We start from the raw sequence: 18917 nt of genomic DNA on the forward strand, positions 1-18917 counted from the left end.
ATGCCCACTGGCGGCGTGAAGCCGCTGCCCTCACCCTTCGCCTCCCTGGGGCTCGGGTCTCTGGCCAAGGGAACGCCCGCCGCGGGCCGGGGAGCCGAGCGGGGCAGGCGCAGGCAGGAGGGATGGAGCAGCGAGCACCCAGCAGCTGGCGGGAGTCCGGCCCGCCGGGTGAGTGGCTGGGGAGCGGAACAGATCGCGGGAGTGGGGGCGCAGGGGCAAAGAGGGGGCCGGGAGGAGGGAGGAATTGGTCGGGGTAGGTGTTTAGGAAGAAAAGGGGGGTCGGAAGGAGACGAGGAACAGATCGAGGTGGGGGACGGAGGAGGCTGGAGCAGATCTTGGCGATGGAGCAAAAAATTGGTTTCGGGGGAGGGTTACAGATCGGGGATCCGAGGGGATGGCGGAGGAGAGAACAGGAGTGAGGGACAGTGAGGCAGATTTTGGAGAATGAGGGTGGTGGAGGAGATCAGTGGGATGCAGAGGTGGGTGAGCAGATGTAGGTTAAGGGAAGGAGGAGCAAAGCAGGGAGAATATAAGAATAATAAAATGATTTTATTGGATTTGGATTGTCATTACTGGAACAGAAAGAATCTAGATCGACAGAGAAAAACTAGAATACAAGCATTCAGTGTCCCCAATATGCTTGAGCAGTTTGCTCATTGCTGTCATTAATTGATAATCTGTGTATTGATGTCCATGATATCCCCTGAAGATCACCCAGAATTATGTATGATTTCTGTTCTGAGAACTTTATAATCTACATTGTCAGTTAAAACATAATAAAGTGTCTCACTTTCAAGTGACTTTCAAATTAGATTTTGCTGTGTATTTTTTTTCTTTCTATATTTCCATACTTATTTGTTTTTATTTATATTGGGTGATGTTTCTAGTCAGATCTTTTCTCTCTTAAATTAATAGCCCTCCTTTTTCAGAAGTAAAAAAAACCTTAAATTTCAGTAAGTACCTATCATAAATATTAATAGATCATAAATTGTCTTGCTGAAGAAGTACTTTAGCTTTTCCTTCCAACTATTTTTGCAAAAAAAATAATCAGTAAACATGTTTTGTTCTGGTAATGTGTAATATTATAACATGTGTTGTTTGATTCTGTGATTCTTTGTTTTGTATAGCTGCCTTCTGTAACAATGTCTTATTAATGTAAATGAAGATGTACTGGTAAATTTAATTATATCAGTCAGTGTAAAAAGAAAAAACGCTAAAAGACTTGTGTGGGTACCCAAACATCAGAGCTTTAAATCCCATACATTTGTAGAAACTGTTTTCTGCTGCAATAAAACAATGATTCTTAGTTGCAAGAGCAGCTGTCACTTGCAAAATAGAGGCTGTACATTAATAGTCCACTTACTATTCATGCTTGTAACAATGAAAATAATAAAAAGAACACTTTCAGTGACAGTTTCTGTAAACAGAGCTGAATCAAATAGTGACTACTTGCACTAGTGACGTTAAACACCTCCATATGTTTGCAGGACTGGAGCTTAGTCAGTCTGCAATAAGATGACTCAGTAACACTATCAAGTTTGGTTAGCATTCAGCCTAAATAATGAGATTTGTTGTTTTGTTGGTCAACAGCTCATACTGAAAAATTCCCAACTTTCTCTTCTCTCCACTATTCCTCTCAAAGCAAGTCCACAGAATTTGAGTTGGTGGCTAGTTTTCCATTTCTGCTGTGGTGCACTTTGATCAGACTTTACCCTGGATAATTTCCAATGTTATAACCAGGGCGGGAAATGAGATCTTAGTGGAGTAGTATGACATTACAAAATTATTGCATTAAGACCCTTGTGGAGATTCCCTCACAGAGATCTCCCCCATGTCATCCTGGCAAGGAAATGGGGATTCCCCTCATCCATGGGAAAGGTTGTAGGACTGTCTCCAAGCCCGAAGGTTCCCCAAGATCCACAGCCTGCCTCTGCACCAGCAGCTTGGCACTTCTGAAAACCAGGCCACTTTCATTTAAGTACCTAAATATGTTTGCAAATATTAAGCTTTAGCCATGCTAAAATGCCACAGTGTTGGCTGTGATTTAAGATCTTGAATAGAATAGAAATTTATGTACAGAATACACACAAAAAAAGTGTTAAAAGAACTTTATTAAGATTTCCTGTGAAATCTTAATTCAGCCTCCTTCTGTGTTTGCATTATGATACAGTTTTTAATTACATGATCATATACTATGTTTTCCACTAGTCCCTTCCCTCCCTAGCTCCTTGTCGTAATCCCATTCTCCTCCCCTAGCCAGTCCCAATCTACACTGGTTAGGCTTCTCGTCCCAGTTTCAGTCTCCTTGCCCTACAAATCCTAGTCTCCCTTTGCAGATTCCTGGTCCCCTTACCTAGCCATTCTCAGTCCCTTTCACCTCCAGCTCCTGGTCTCCTTGCCCAGACGGTCCCACTTCTCCTTTTCAGCTCCTCATCTGATCTGTCTTTCTCCCCATCCCTGGTGTCCAGTCACCCTACCCCAGTAGCTCCCTCTCCCAATCTCCCTCCCCTGGCTTCCAGTCCCAGTCTTGTTGCCTGGTCAGTCCGAGTTTTCTCCCCTCAGCCTGACTCCTTGTCAGATCTGTCCCTTCCCCTCAACTACTTCTTCCACCCCACTGGTTCTCAGTTCCAATCTCCTGGCCCAGCCAGTCAGTTTCCCCCTGACTCCCAGGCCCAGTCTCTTTACCTAGCCAGGCCCAGTCTCCCCCCACCTCAGCTACCAGTTCCAGTTTCCCTCACTCCTGCCAGCCTCCAGTCCCAGTTGCTTCCACGTAGGCTCCTTTTCCCTTACTCCTACCATCACTAACCTCCCACAGGTCCAGCTCTTGGACTTTACATTCCAATCCAGCAGTTTCCTCCTCCACACTGCTTAGGCATCAGTGGGGGATGGTTTTGGGGAGCACAAGAGAGACAGACTCCTTGTTCTCAGTTCAGATGCACGGACCTGCAGCTGCTGAGAGCTGCAACTGCAAAATTGTTGCTGCTGGGGTGTTCCAGAGGGATTCTGTGGGATCAGCAGTTGAACTGATGCTGGTCTGACACTCTTCCACGTGGGAGCTTTCAGTCCACATTGCTTCTAAGCAGTACCCTCAGATGGTGAGGCATATCTGAATCTGCCTGTAGTGAGTTTACTGCCTTTGTCACTCTGGTGAAGGGGAAGAAATTATATTAATGAAATGACACAGAAGCAGTGAAGGAGTTTAAGTCCCCCTCAATCTCAACTGGTCCATTTTGTAATTACTATTAATTAAGTAGTGCTAACTCTTTAGACATATTTATTTAACGTCTTTGCTCACTGGGAAAGCCTCATGAGATGCGCCTCTCATTTTCATGAAAGTCCCGGGGGACAGCAGTCATGCAATCATTCAACACTCAAAATGTAATAGTGGCAATAATTTAAAAAATAAACAGAAAATGGCAAGAGGGGCTTTCAACAGACTCCACATTCTGCTCACAACCTCTGCTGTAAAGTACCCTGTTCTTGCTCACCACTATTCACTTTGTGGTCTCTCTGAGTTATCCTGGGTTACACACAACATGGGAATAGAGGATGCACACAAGGAAATAAGACTGTTTAAAGAGCTTTTCTGAGTATTTTCTTTAAACTTTTGTATTTATTTCAGTCCTAATGAAACAATTGATTTCACCTCAAAGGTACACTAGTAACAATTTCAGTATAAATCTAGAAAAGCAGATTCTTCGGGGAAACTACAAGCACATACCTTTTGAATGACAGGGATGCATTACACCACTTTTACATTCAAACTATTTTAAAAACAGATATGTAGGATGCAAGTGTTATTAGACTGAGTTCCTTAATCTGTGACATAAAACAGAACACCTACGAGAGTCCCTCCTATTACTCCTTTTTGGTACATTATATGGAAAGTCTTTTGTAAAAAGAGGTTCTTTACATAAAGAAAATCCAGTCTAGATCCAGTTGATTTTCAGCCATTTTCCTTTAAAGGAAAGTGGAAACAAGATTTGGCCTGGACAAGACAAATTATTTTTCACAATACGTTATTTTACCCCTTGCATTTAAAAATGCTTTTCAGATCTATGCACCTACCGACTCTGCTATTGATAAATGTCTTCATGTGGACTGTACACGGGTGAAGGCATCTTGAAATTAATACAGAGAATGAGGTCTTGAGAACAACACACCAAAAGGCAAAACAAATAAAAATGGATTCAAATATCCAAGAAGGGCTTTACTTATATTTACAAAGGGATTAATGTAACAACTTCAAACACTATAGTAAAAGCAGCAAAGAGTCCTGTGGCACCTTATAGACTAACAGACGTATTGGAGCATGAGCTTTCGTGGGTGAATACCCACTTGGTCAGATGTTGTGCTTGTCTTCTTTGTTTACATGACTTCTTTGTTTACAGTCGTAGATTAACACTGCCCATAGTCTGCACCTCCTTTTAATTCCATTAAATCAGCCCTGTTTCTATCAGCAGAAAGGGGTAAAACTGGAGTGATTTTGGTTTTGCAAAACTTTAATGATCATTTCAACAAAAAACAAGATGGTTCAGAGCCAGGGCCCATTTTTCCCTGTCCTCAAAATTCAGTCAAGCCTGGAAAAATGACTCCAGTCTTGGCTCATCTCTAGTCACAGTATAACAAATTCAAAACCAAGCACTTTGCATTGAAGATAATTGCCTTCTACAGCTGTAGAATGAAAAGGAACAATATGATTTGCATTTCCTTCAAGGTGCAATTAAGCTTCAAAATCAAGCCAATTTTCTCCAATAGAAAACATAAATTATTCATTTTTGTCTGCATTGTTCAGCTTCAGGTTTTCTGTGTACTGGAGGGATCCTCTGTGGTACATTTCAGCCACTTTGATGCCTTTGATTTAGTGCCCTCTTCTGTTTGATAGTGTCAGTACACACGAAGCCAGTGGTTTGTTGTCTTCATTTAGCCTAAACAGAGACAATGCTACTAAAAACTATCGGGAGTGGAAACAGACTGAAATGTTTTAGAAGTTGAAAATTACAAGAGCACTAGACATAGGAAGAAAAGCTCCACTAGAAAATTCTATTGTGGAAAAATCCATAAAATCATTGCAAGCCTGTATGTGCCTTTCTTTTAATGTAATTACAGTCCTTCAGAAAATGCCCTTTTTTGGAATAGTCTTTGTTGGTTTTATCTTGCATACTTGACAAATGTTTGGGCTTTCTCCTTTACCACTTGGTCTCTCCAATTTATTCCTATGTCATTTCCTTTTGTTACTGGTTTGCAGAACTGCAGAATTTTTGCTGAGACAAATTACAACTGATACCACCTACTCAGCTGAGCCAATAGAGCAGTAGCAACATATAATGCTTTCCTTGGTGAGAGATCTGGGTTCATGTGTACATCATAACTGAGGTAAGGAGGTCACGGGTGTTTGGAATGGGGAAAGCTAATCACCAGCACACTACCAACCGTTTGAGATATTTAGGAACACTTAATCTGTACATGAAGCTGATAACTTGGGTTTATGTCCAGCAAAATATAATTAGTTGGCCAAGCACAGCAAAGTCCTACATGCAACTTGATGATATTTTTCTATTTGTCTGTATGTAACATGGTGACTTTTGAACACTGCATCTGATCAACTACAAAATTTCAGGGAATGTTCTAAGCATCAATGGGCAGAACTCTATTGAATTTGGTAAAAAAAAAAACAGATGGGGAAAATGTGGGGACTCGCACAGAACTCCTTGTATCTGGTTAGCAGACCAAGCAGTTTCATCCACATCTGTAATTGTCTATAGATCAAAGAACTGGTGCATGGGATCCATTAACAGTTTCTGGCATAACAATACTCCAGATCAGCTCTCCTCACCATCCCAATGTTTAAAATGTTGACAGGTAAAAAGAAAAGAAATAAGAATGGTGGAGGAGAAGGGGAGGCCTGGTGGAAACCCAGGAATAGGGAGGCAAAAGGGATAGGATCCACAAAGGTACTTAGGCACCTAAGTCCTGTTGTTGGCACCACTATAATCCACAAAACTCCCTCCTGGCTGCTGCCTATCCCTGTAGATGCCTAAATTCATTTGGTGTCTAAGTTTTTGCCTCTGGGCATGTGCACGGGCAGTCTCACTCTAGATGCCCAGATGTCTGTCTCCTGCCACACAAACCGGGAAAGGTAGGCGTGCAGCTGCCCAAGTCGCTGGCGGGGGGGATAATCCACTAGGCTTGCTCAGAGGCTGCCTACGGGATTGGGCCCCTCAGGTGAATTTATACAATAGCAGGTGCAGTGGGGAGGAAGGACCTCCTTTGTAATCTTTAGTGGACAGGGTACTTACCCAGAACGTGGGAGACTCCCTGTCCAGAGAGGGGAGAAGGGATTGGAACAGGGATCATCTACTTCTCAAATGGGTGTCCTAATCACTAAGCTAGATATTCAAATGGTTTCTTTAGCCCAATTAATGTTTAGGTATTTAATTGTTTAATTTAAGTGTACCAACTTCAACAGGAGAGATTGAGGGAACCCCACATCAGAATATCCTATAACCTAGTGGTCAGGGCACTCACCTTACTGCAATTACTGATGTGTTTAAGACATACAAAAATCAAGGCCAGATAAGATCACCAAACTTATTTGGGCTGATGACCTGACTTTAACTTTGAGGAGATGAAAAGCTAATGCATTAACCCACACCAAAATATGCCCCCGGCTATTTTTTAATATTTTTGGCTATTTTAAGGTTTAGGTTTCTAATTGCTGCCCACAGGTCCTTTTATAGGCACAAAATGGATCAATTCTTGGTGTTCATGTTATATTGATCCTTAAGGAATAATGAAATAATGCTGATATATGCCTGAACATAAAGAGTAGACAGAGTTATAATACAGTATTTGATTCTGTTGGTATTGGAAAAGTGATGATAAGAGAAAATATTTCATACAACTCCCAGTACAAAGTACTATCTCATTATTGCTTGTAAATCTGCTAATCATGCCATTTTACCCTAGCTGAATGCCTTTTCTATTGGTATGCATGAGATCTAAATTTGATTCTCATTTGACCACCAAAGAACTCAGAATAAAGCAAGGAAATGCATTCTGCCCTTTTCAGAGAATGTTTTGTGTTACTAAAACACTAACCCTTCCAGTTAAACAGTAGCATTGATGAGCCCCAAAGGCAATCCCATCCATTCTTTCTTAGGGGGAAGGATGCTGGGTGAGATTCAGGGCAGCAGATTCTGTGCTTCCTATTAGCCACGTTGGCATGCCCTAGAAAGCTGCCAGATCTGGCCAGGCTCCTTTTTCCAATCTACTCCCCCCCTTAAACTCTTGTCCCCTATCCATTTGAATCAGGCAGCTTCTCCTCCATGCTGCCTGGGCCTAGCATGGGGTCATTGCAAATACAGGCTAAAGAGGCTCCCTAGTCTTAGTTCAGGTGCCCATGCCAGGATCTGAATCTGGATCCAATATAGCCCATAGCATTCCAGGGCTTTATTGCAGGGAAAGTTCTGCTCAGCCCTATGCTGGAGCATGCCCAGCACAGATGGAATCTTCAGAGAATTTAGTTGCTAAAATCTAAGGTCTGGATCCATAAAGGAACATAGGCGTTACAATGCTCAGTGTCACAATGCTTAATTGTTAGACACCTAGAAAATCAAAGGAACAGCATTGTGATCCACAAAACCTGAATTAGGCACCTTGACTCCCTAGACAATGAATGGGGAAGATAGGCACCTTAGAATGTGATCAACAAAAGCCAGTGAGTCATCTAAATTAGTCAATGGGAGATGTCAATCATAGGGGGGAATGCTGTTCCATTGTGTATACATTATAATACTTAAATAGTTATAGGCCGAGAGAGAGAGGCACCTGGGAGGTGGGAGACCAAGGCCCAGGGCCCCCTTTTCCAATCACTCTTTCATTATTTATCCACAGTGGAACAGCTTACACAGGAGAGACTGAGAGAGACCCAGATAAGAATAGCCCATAGCTCCATAGTTAGAGCACTCCTGAGTGGTGGGAAACTCCTGTTCAAATGCTTTCTCCCCATCAGCCTGAGTGGGCAATTGAACCTTGGTCTCCCACATCCCAGGTGAGTGCTCTAACTACTGAGCTAAAAGTTATAGGAGGACACCACTGCCACTGCTGAGCACACGTACCTGATCAGGTGCTGCCTGGGAGATGGGTGAGTGAGTGAACACCTATTTCCCCTCAGTTTGTGGATCACTTTGGGGCTTAGGCAGGAAATAGGCATCCAGATGCCTAGAGTGAGGCAGCAGCATGTGCTCCCAGAGGCAGAAACACAGGTACCTAGGGAACTTTTACCCTGAAAACTTAGGCACCTGCGGGATTCAGCAAGAGTTTTGTGGATCACAGTGGAGCCTAAGAGTGGGACTTCAGAGCCTAAACCCAAGATTTAGCTGCCTAAGTAGCTTTGTGGATTGGTGCCTGAGTCTCTACGGAGCATGTGCAAACTATGATTTTTCAAAGGCTTATAACTTGGCCAAATTTGGGTGGGTTTTCACAGGGGCTGCCAAAGGCACATCCATCACACAAAAGCCACCCCCTGCCAAATTTCAAATCTTTGCTCCAAGGAATGGAGATGCTAGAGCTTTTCAAATAAAAGTTTACCAGAGTTTGTTTAGATGGACAAAACAGCATGTTTTTCCTGACCTCACTCTCGGAAGCAGTTGAACTGTTTTGGCTGAATTTTCCCAAAAATAAATAAATAAATAAAAATAATCAGCCTGAGGCAGACAACTGGAATATAAAGTTTCAACCCAAAGAGTTATAGTTTGGCAAAGATATAAAGCCACTGAAAAACAGGCTTCAAAGTATTACTTAGAAAGACTGTAAGTTTTCTGCAGCAGTGTCTGTCTTTTTATTTGCTGTTTGTACAACGCCTACCACAATGAGGTTCTGGTCTATCACTGGGGCTTGTAGGTGCTACGGCAATACAAACAATGAATGTCTTCACTCAAGAGTTAACTCAGGTCTGGGCAGTCAGGGGACCTGGGTTAGCAAAGCCTGGGTCTGAGTGTCCACACTGCTAAGCCACTGGTCCTACCTGCATAGTCACGTCCCTACCGGCACTACCCTAATCCAGGCTAGCACTTCTGGGAGCATATCCCATGGTTCTTAGCTGCATCACTCTATGAATTGTTTCACTGTGTATTGTGGGAGAACTTGTCTGTGTTTCCCTACCCCCTGTGAGGAAGGACTCTTAGCCTGTTAACTCAGTAAACTGAAGCACTTCTACACTCTTGGCATGTGGGATTTAAATACTAAACTGGTGTACATAAACTGATAGGTGACTTGCAGTGCAGAAGAAGGGAATAGGTAGAAGGGCAGGAAAATATGGCCCAAGAGAATTGTGGGAAAGGATTGGAAGACTATCAGTACCCACGTTAAATAACTGGTTTCAGCCTGTATACTGCAAAGTACATGGGTTACAGCCCAAGTTCAAGCAGAACCCAGGCTCTAATCTATACCCTCAGCTGGGTAAGTTAGCTCACATTCAAAGCACCTCCAAACCCAAGTTAAAAGTTTTTGTATGTGGATAGTTGGGGACTCAGGGCTAAAGGCCAGGAGGAGCCCAGGTTAACCCTACAGTGAAGGCACACTCAACACTTCCCATTATAAAGATAACCTTAATAATAGGCAGTACTCCACCTATAAGTGTTTTTAAAAATAGGTGGGGGAAACATTGATGCATTACTGTGGTATTAATAATAGTGCACTGTTTTGATAGAGAGGTCAAAGACAACCATTAAATGATTCTGACATTAACTTTTACTTTAGTTGAGGTTTCTCCAAAATCTCATTGTTAATGATGTTTGTGGGGTTTTAGTAACTGACGTATCAAGACATACCAGTGGAAGTCATCTCTTATACAGCAGCTCAGCCAGTATGGACACCAGATATTAATGATTCAGCTAACAGCACATCACCGTGGTAATTTGCACTTGTATAGTAAGGAAATTTTATAGACACTCTAAATTCTCATAATCCATCATTTTTCAAGGCCTAGTTCATCCTTTCTTGACACAGCCAAATGCACAGACGTATACAGAATATCTCATATATTTGTTAGAATAGTGGAAATGCCTGGTTATGGAGACTCCATAGTTAGGGTGATATTCTAAAATAGGGCATAAATTCCTGTTTTTCTTCAAAAGTGTATGGCCAGTTTATGTGAAATTTCAGACTGGGTTAGTGGTTTTTTTCTTTGAATTTTCTGTGTAGTTTTTGTTTTTTCTTGTTTTTTTTAATGGTAAGGGTTTGAAATTTGAACTCTGACTCAAGATCTCCTTGGCAGTTCTACTTACATAGTTTATCCACACAAACATTTGGTAGAGATGGATCCTGCGTAGAACTGGGGCAACAGAGAAAATTTTTTAAATGAATGTTGGATTTAGGGTCATTTTTAGCTGCTGCTAACATTGTAACTGCAAGTTTATATATACTGTGCATGCAAGCATGATTGATGGAGTGCATGTACATGATAACACAATTGATTGTGGCAGTGAGGGTAGGATGTGCACAAGATTGATTGATTGATGGTGGGGCATGGAAGGCTGATTTTTCTGAGGAGGGGAGGGGGGCAAAGGGAGCTCACACAACCCTGCTTGGTTGATGGGGTAGGGCAGGAACACAGAAAGCTGACTGGTTATTTGGGAAGGAGTGAACGCATACAAAACATGATTGATTGATCGATTGGTGTGGGGGCATACAAAAGTCTGATTAATTAGAGGGGATTTTAGGGGCGAGCACATGCTAGCCTGACTGATGGCGGGGCAGCGGTGGGGGCAAGCACACCCCAACCTTATTGGTTGATGTGAGGGGAGACCTAGAAGCCTGCTTGAGTGGGGGGGAGCAGCCACATGCAACCCTGACTGATGGGGTCAAGAGTCCAGACTCACTTAAAACTATCTCCAGGAGGAGCTGACTTTTCTGTCAGATTTTTGTCCTGCAGCAGAAAAGGGTTTGTGCGCACAACTGCTGATAGGGGAGGGTTCAGGCAGAGCTGCTGACAGATAAAATATTTTCCCACTTCACTTGTAGCCCCCTAGGCCCACTCCTCTTCACTCATCCACTGCCCACCCCATTAAGCACAGAAAAAACCTTGGAAATTAATACACAGCATACTGATTGTCAAGTATCTGGTGTGCTGTTCTTATTAAGGCAGAAAGAGCTTAATAGTTAAGTTAGTGGTATTTAAATGTTCCCTAACAGCCATGTGAGCCAGCTGTGGGCTTCAGCTTGCCAGGCTGTCTGCCCTCTGCCTTCCAGATGTCTGTGTTCTAAAACCTTAGGGCTCTGGACTCACTCCCACATCCTTATATAACCATGGCAGCTACTCCGTACACAGCACAACTGATTCAAACCACAAGATGAAGGTCATGAAAGTTAAACCACCTGACAGCAACCATTACTCTGCCCCCTACAGATGCCAGCCTTCCATTACCCCCTTCAGCTGCCCATCTGCACACAATTCTTTACCAAACTACCTTCTCCTAATGTAATTACCCACTACATCACACATCCACAACTACTTGTGTTGCGGGAAAATAATCTGGTAGGGACGTGTGCAGAAATGTGAAAATTGAGCAGAGTTACAGCTGCTGTGCATGGTTTGTGGTGTATGACAGTTGTCGTAATGATAAAGTGAGTGCTTGTGGGTGGAGGAGTAGAGGGTATGTTCTGTTAAGTGGCTTATCTTTTAATTTCCTGCCTTTTCTGTGTATAGCAACCCTGCTTCCCAGTGAAGTTTTGTGTATTAATATATTAACAATGCTAGCCACTTTAGATTCTATAAACTGGTAGAAGATTGGAGAGCGGGTGTGGGGGGGTTTACAGGACATAAATCCACCAGGATACTCACAGCAATATGATTAGTGAGGGCCTAGTAGCCATCAGATCCTTGTCTTATCTGGAGATTTGTCCCTTGATAAAAATATTAGATGCTGACAGCTAGCCAAGGCCCCCAGCACAAGCGTATGGGCCCCACTTCTCTGACAACAGAGGAAGCATTTTCATTAAAATGGCTCAGTTATGTTTATAGGGGGGGGGCAACAATTTGTCAGACTGGTCATCCTAAACTCCCAGAGTCAGCTGTGGGAGCATCACAGGATTTTGTGAACTGCTTTTGCTCTATACAGACATAATAGAATTTTTTTGCACTGTTCAGATTTGTTCAGTCTCAGGTATTACCATTTTAATGAAAGCACTGCCTTCTGTTGGAGAGGGAAAGCCCTTCCTTCTTCTCTAAATGTGTTCTGGAATACTTATCACCAAAACTAATCTCATGCAACCAGAACTACCTATATGCTAAGCTAAGAGAAACCCTTAACTGCCTAAATACTACAATAAAGAGCACCCTCCACATACTCAGGATAGGTATGGATCTTATCTGGAGGCAACATGATCCAAAACCAACAGGGACCTGGACAGGAATCAGTAAACCTGTGTTCTACTCCCTGCTCTACCATTAAGCTGTTGTGTGACTTTGACAAGTTACTTCAGCCACCTCAACCTCTGTTTTCCTCATCTACAGAACAAGGATAATGATATTTACCATCCTTTGTAAAGCACTTTGCCACCTTCAGATTATAAGCACTAATTATTATTCTTATTGTTATCAAGGGTGGTGTGATCGTAGACAAAGATACATTTTATCTTTACATTCTGAAACTTCTTTTAAGTACTTTGCATGTTGTACAGTAGTTTGCTATTCTACATAGAGCACCACTGTACATACTACAAAATACCATCACACGTCAAATCCATAGCTAGCCAGTAGGCAGTACTGCATGTTGTGCTAACATGTAGCCTCAGCAAGAGTTTACAGTACAACACTGGATTTCTTGTAGCGTAGGTTGCAGAAGCACTATGGACATATTTTCAAAAAAAGAGCTATGACAAGAAGCAGCTGTACAATTTGCACAGGAGTGATTAGATTCTTTAATTCAGTTAAAAGCCTCTGGAAACCCTAAACAAGTCCTGGATTGAGCTCTGCTTCTAAGGACCTTTCTTCTTGAAGGCTGACAGACTTCTCACTCTTGTGAAAGGGCAGCTTCAGAAAGCAACTGAGCATTCTCCAACACCCACGTTTTGAGAAGTACAGTCAGCACTTGCTGAAAAATAGAAGTATAAAGTCTTTTTTTCATTGGGAATGGATGAAAAGGATAAGAGGGCACAGTAAATGTAATGTTTAAAAATAGGTGCAGCATGTTTAACATTTGAAGTAAGTTAGGGTACAGATCGCAGCCACAGAAATATCAGTTTAAGACTTTTATTCAAAACACATCTTCCCAGAATAGTATTTGTTTCTAATCAGAATAGCATTGTTTTAAAGTGAGTTTGGGGTATAGATTATTGAAGTTCAGAAGCCCCGTTCTGCCCCTGCATTATAGAGGGTGCGGAGACTGAGGCCATATATTCATCTTGACAACACTATAACTTGCTGTAGGATGTAGGGGAGGGAGGATACATTTGTATGTAATCGGAAGGAAGAATTCCACATGTAAACTACACTACATTAATTTTCTTTTCAGAGTTCTCCATCAGCTTTAGAGAAGAAATACTAGTACTACTTTTAGGATTCATAGTTGCCATATAAATTGTATATGATATATATTATTTTTGGTCTAGCTTTAGTACTATCATCAGTAATAATCCTTGGCCATATTATTAAGTTTTGTGTGTATTTTTCAAGCTTTTCTGTAATTTTTCTATGGTGTAACTGTTGTTACACCTTGCCAAGAGTTTTTTTGTTTGATTGTTTTTTATTATATTTTGTAAACAGGAGCTTTAAAAGCCCCGCTGCTGTCTTCCTCTAAGCACTTCCAGTCTTGAATTATAGTTTTTTATATCTTAGCTGAAAGTTGTGTTCAATCTATTTAATAGAGACAGTGTACAAATGTGAGAAAAAGGATAAAATCTAAAATGTTTATGCAACAAGAACATAAACGCCTCATTATCTATAGTTCCATATGCCAAATATCAATAATACTCCTATTTATAATATAAAACTTACCTTGTGGCCAAGATATTATTTTATTTTTATAAAAATATTAGTCACATATATGTAGTTTGTATGAGATTATGTCCATGAATGTTTTTATTTCAATAAAACATAAATAAGATGATAAAGTGTTTTTCTGATTAGTGTGGAATATTGCAATGTTATAATCACCTTTCACAGCTTAGAATACCGGTAAGGAGTCAATGTAAACAACTAGATTTAAAGGTAAAACTGCTGTGGATTTAATTAAATCTACTGTTTTCTTGGTAAATAGATTTAGTGTATACTATATGGTACCTTGACCTATATTACTGTATGCTGTGTCTCTGATTCAGAAAGGAGCATACCCACTGCAAAAGCTTATTTCTCTCTGACAAACTACGCCATGTTAGGTTCTCTGTTGTAAGGAATGAACACTGATCAAAATATCAAATGCTAGCCCTAACAAGCAGTTTTAGGTGCAACAATCTGCAAGATTTGTTTTACATCTCCAAATAAGAACATTAGGTTTCAGAACATCAGTCAGCTGGTTGATTGTCATACATATTTCTGTGAAACTCTTCAACGGCGTCACTGTTGCTCACTGGGGAGAGAGAGAAAAAAAAATACACTGAAGTTTTAGAGAGAGAGAACACCATCACGTCTTGTGCAGCTATTAGAAGTACCACTGTATGTTTAATTAAACTGGCTTAAGAACATAAGAACAGCCATAGTGGGTCAAACACAGTGGTCCATCTAGCCCAGTATCCTGTCTTCTGACAGTGGTCTGTGCCAGGTGCTTCAGAGGGAACAAACAGAATAGGGCAATTATTGAGTGATCCATACCCTGTCGTCCACTTCCAGCTTCTGGCAGACAGAGGCTATGGACACCTAGAGCATGGAGTTGCATCCTGACCATTTTGGCTATTTGCCATTGATGGACCTTTCCTCCATGAACTTGTCTAATTCTTTTTTGAACTCAGTTATAGTTTTGGCCTTCACAAATCCCCTGGCTACAAGTTCCATAGGTTGACTGTACGTTATGTGAAGAAATACTTCCTTCTGTTTATTTTAAAACCTGCTGCCTGTTAATTCATTGGATGACCCCTGGTTCTTGTGTTACATGAAGGAGAAAATAACACTTCCTTATTCATTTTCTCCACACCAGTCATGATTTTATACACCTCTATTATATGCTGCCTTAGTCATCTTTTTTCCAAGCTGTAAAGTCCCAGTCTTTTTAATCTCTCCTCATATGGAAGCTGTTCATTAATGTAGCAGAGTGGTCACCCACTCCTGTCCTGAGGGGTTTAAAGACAGCACTGGGAGAGGGCTGTTGCAGGGGGAAGCAGCTACTAGGCTGATTGGGGAAGCACCCGCAGCTGGGCCATGTCCCAATCAGGCCTCAGCTGGCCCTATATAAGATTCTGGGAGGCAGGTGCTCAGCAGACTCCCTCTAGCTTCTGAGGGGGAGGGCTGCTGCGGTGGTGGCGGCCAGAGCAGAGCAGAGCAGCGCAGCGCAGCTGGGGAGGCTCCAGACAGGAAAGCCCCAGGCTGCAACCTAGCAGAAGGACAACGGGTATTGGGGGCTTGCAGAGGGCAGCCCAGGGGTAGGCAAAGGCAGCAAGTCCAAACCCAACCTTGCTGGTGATGAGTAGGCCATCACAGGCTGCAGACTGCCCCAGTGAGTATGGGCTAAATTATGACTGGCAGTAGGCACTGAGGCAAGGTGGGGATAGTGGGTGGGGGTTCCCCAGGGAGGGGAGATCCTGAGTCTGAGGGGTGTATGGCCAGGGGGTAGCACCCCAGATAATGGGGCACTGGGTCCAGGAGGGACATGGGGGCCAAGTGGCAGTGGGACACTGGCCTGCAGAGGGTGCTCCAGAGGCTGGATGAGCTAATTCCTGGAAGAGACTAGCAGGAGGTACTGTAGGGGTCAGTCGTGCACTGTTACAAATATCCCTAATCATTTTTGTTGCCCTTATCTGTACTTTTCCCAATTCTAATATATATTTTTTGAGATGGGGCAACCAGAAATGCATGCAGTATTCAAATGTGGGTGTACCATGGATTTATATAGTGGCATTATATTTGCTGTCTTGTTATCTCTCTCTTTCCTAATGGTTCCTAACATTCTGTTAGCTTCTTTGACTACTGCAGCACACTGAGTGGATGTGTTTAGAGAACTATCCACAATGACTCTAAGATCTCTTTCTTGAGTGGTAGCATCTAATTTAGATCCCATAATTGTGTATGTATAGTTGGGATTATATTTTTCAGTGTACATTACTTTGCATTTATCGACATGAATTAGCTTGTACAAGCTAACTGACTAAGCAATAACTAAAGAAATCTTGGGACCTCATATCAACCAGAAGATAGCTACACTAAAGATTTGCAGAGAATAGGTGTACGGTTTGGTGTATGGATGGGCTCCACCTAAACCAAAATGGAACCAGATTGCTGGCACTTAACATTTAAAAAGTTGTAGAGCAGCTTTTAAACTAAGGGCTAGGGGAAAGCCCACAGGTGCAGAGGAGCACGTGGTTTGGACACCCTTAGGGGAGGATCTATTAATAAAGAATCTCTATGTTCTAATGAGGACAAGAGGATGGAAAATTATAGAATACAGGCAGGGTCTGATCAGAAACAGTCAAATAAAAGAGAATGCCATTCAGTTACATCATGTAATGGCAGACAGCCAAAAGGAGAAGTTTTTAAAGTGCTTATATACCAGTGCTAGAAGTCTAAATAATAAAATGGGTGAACGAGGGTGCCTCATATTAAATGAGGATATTGATATAATAGGCATCACAGAAACTTGGTGGAATAAAAATAATCAATAAGATACAGTGATCCCAGGGTACAAAATATATCGGAAGGACAGAACAGGTCATGCTGGTGGGAGAGTGGCATTATATGTGAAAGAAAGCATGGAGTCAAATGACTGAAATGCTTGAAGATTAGAGAGGCTATTAAAATAAAAAACTCATAATAATAATGGGGGATTTCAGTTATCCGCATATTGACTGGGTACATGTCACCTCAGATGGGATGCAGAGAAAGTTTCTTGACAGCTTAAATGACTGCTTCTCAGAGTAGCTGGTCCTGGAACCCACCAGAGGAGAGACAATTCTTGATTTAATCCTAAGTGGAGCACAGGATCTGGTCCAAGAGGTGACTATAGCTGAACCACTTGGTAATAGTGACCATAATATAATTAAATTTAATATCCTGTAGCAGGAAAAACACCACAGTGGCCCAACACTGTAGCATTTAATTTCAGAAAGGGGAGCTACACAAATGAGGAGGTTAGTTAAACAGAAAGTAAAGGGTACAGTGCCAAAAGTGCAAGCTGCGTGGAAACTTTTTGAATTTGAGGATCAGTTAGCCAAAGACTCAAAGTAATAGCAAATTTTAGGTACATCAGAAGCAGGAAGCCTGCTGAACAACCAATGGGGCCATTGGATGTTTGAGGTACTAAAGGAGCACTCAAGGACAATAAGGCCATTGTGGAGAAACTAAATGAATTCTTTGCATCGGTCTTCACAGTTGAGGATGTGAGGGAGATTCCCAAACCTGAGCCATTCTTTTTAGGTGACAGATCTGAGGAACTGTCCCAAACTGAGGTATCATTAGAGGAGGTTTTGGAACAAATTGATAAATTAAATAGCAGTAAGGTATAAATTAAATAGCAGTAAGTTATCAGGACCAAATGGTATTCACCCAAGAGTTCTGAAGGAACTCAAATGTGAAATTACAGAACTACTAACTGTAGTCTGTAACCTATCATTTAAATCCGCTTCTGTACCAGATGACTGGAAGATAGCTAATGTGATGCTAATTTTTAAAAAGGGCTCCAGAGGTGATCCTGGCAATTACAGATCTGTAAGTCTGACTTCAGTACCGGGCAAACTGATTGAAACTATAATAAAGAACAATATTGTCAGACACACAGATGAACATAATTTGTTGAGGAAGAGTCTACATGGCTTTAGTAAAGGGAAATCATGCCTCACCAATCTACTAGAATTCTTTGAGGGTGTCAACAAGCATGTGGACCAAGGGGATTCAGTGGATATAGTGTACTTAGATTTTCAGAAAGCCTTTGACAAGGTCCCTCACCAAAGGCTCTTATGCAAAGTAAACTGCCACGGGATAAGAGGGAAGGTGCTCTCATGGATTGGTAACTGGTTAAAAGATAGGAAACAAAGGGTAGGTATAAATGGTCTGTTCTCAGAATGGAGAGAGGTAAAATAGTGGTGTCCCCCAGGGGTCTGTTCTGGGACCAATCCTAGTCAACAGATTCATAAATGATCTTGAAAAAGGGGTAAACAGTGAAGTTGCAAAATGTGCAGATGATACAAAATTACTAAAGATAGTTAAGACCCAGGCAGACTGTGAAGACCCGTGTGCTGTGCCTGTGTTTCTCCAGCAGTGAGGTTGCAAGTGAGAGTCAGTGTCAGAGACAGAAGTCACATTGTCTATCTTTGCAGTTCTTTGCCCTCCCCCTTTTAAGTGTGTTTGTCTTGTTTTGTCTTCTAGGAAACAGGATCGGACTTTAACAACAGCAATGCCAGCCCATCTCAAGTGCTTCTTCTCTTTTCCCCAAAAAAGATAGTTATTACCATCTAAGACGGTCGAACACAGGGGATTTTTCCTTCTAAAGACTCTCTCCAGCTAAGTGGAAAAGGAACAGGGGATGTTGTTGTTAAAATTAAAGCCTTACTTAATACTTTACATTTCAAAGGCTTGAAGTGTTTTTCTTTCCCTCTCCCCAGAATCTTTAATAAAGGGTTTAAAAGCTTTGTAGTAATGTGTTTGCCAAGGCACCGGGCAGGCTGCGGTCTCTGTATACCAAACCCCAAACTTTGTTTAAAAAACAGGCCTCATATAGGCCTCCTCCACACCTGAGTGATTTCACCTTAGGGGCCAAACTCTCAACCACCAG

The 18917-nt window shown here is 41.9% G+C and overlaps 1 protein-coding gene and 1 long non-coding RNA gene across 4 annotated transcripts in view; one reads left to right on the forward strand and one right to left on the reverse strand.

The window, feature by feature from the left end:
* Window positions 1–13: 13 nt before the first annotated feature.
* Window positions 14–18706, forward strand: LOC123371483. The gene is made up of 3 exons (XR_006579807.1): window positions 14–168; window positions 5249–5376; window positions 18512–18706. It is a non-coding gene; the product is annotated as an uncharacterized LOC123371483 (long non-coding RNA).
* Window positions 12896–18917, reverse strand: part of LOC123371482 (mitochondria localized glutamic acid rich protein) — a 42669-nt gene continuing 36647 nt past the window's right edge. The window contains exons 7-8 of one of the 3 annotated variants that reach the window (XM_045019160.1): window positions 14531–14570; window positions 12896–13097 (exon numbers count right to left, since the gene is read on the reverse strand). The gene's annotated coding sequence lies outside the window, so the exon portion shown is untranslated. Of the gene's footprint in view, window positions 13098–13239; window positions 14571–18917 lie in introns of those variants that run through there. The other 2 variants (XM_045019159.1, XM_045019162.1) reach the window with 2 other exon arrangements.

This window comes from Mauremys mutica, chromosome 5, assembly GCF_020497125.1.
Source record: "Mauremys mutica isolate MM-2020 ecotype Southern chromosome 5, ASM2049712v1, whole genome shotgun sequence".
NCBI lineage: Eukaryota > Metazoa > Chordata > Testudines > Geoemydidae > Mauremys > Mauremys mutica.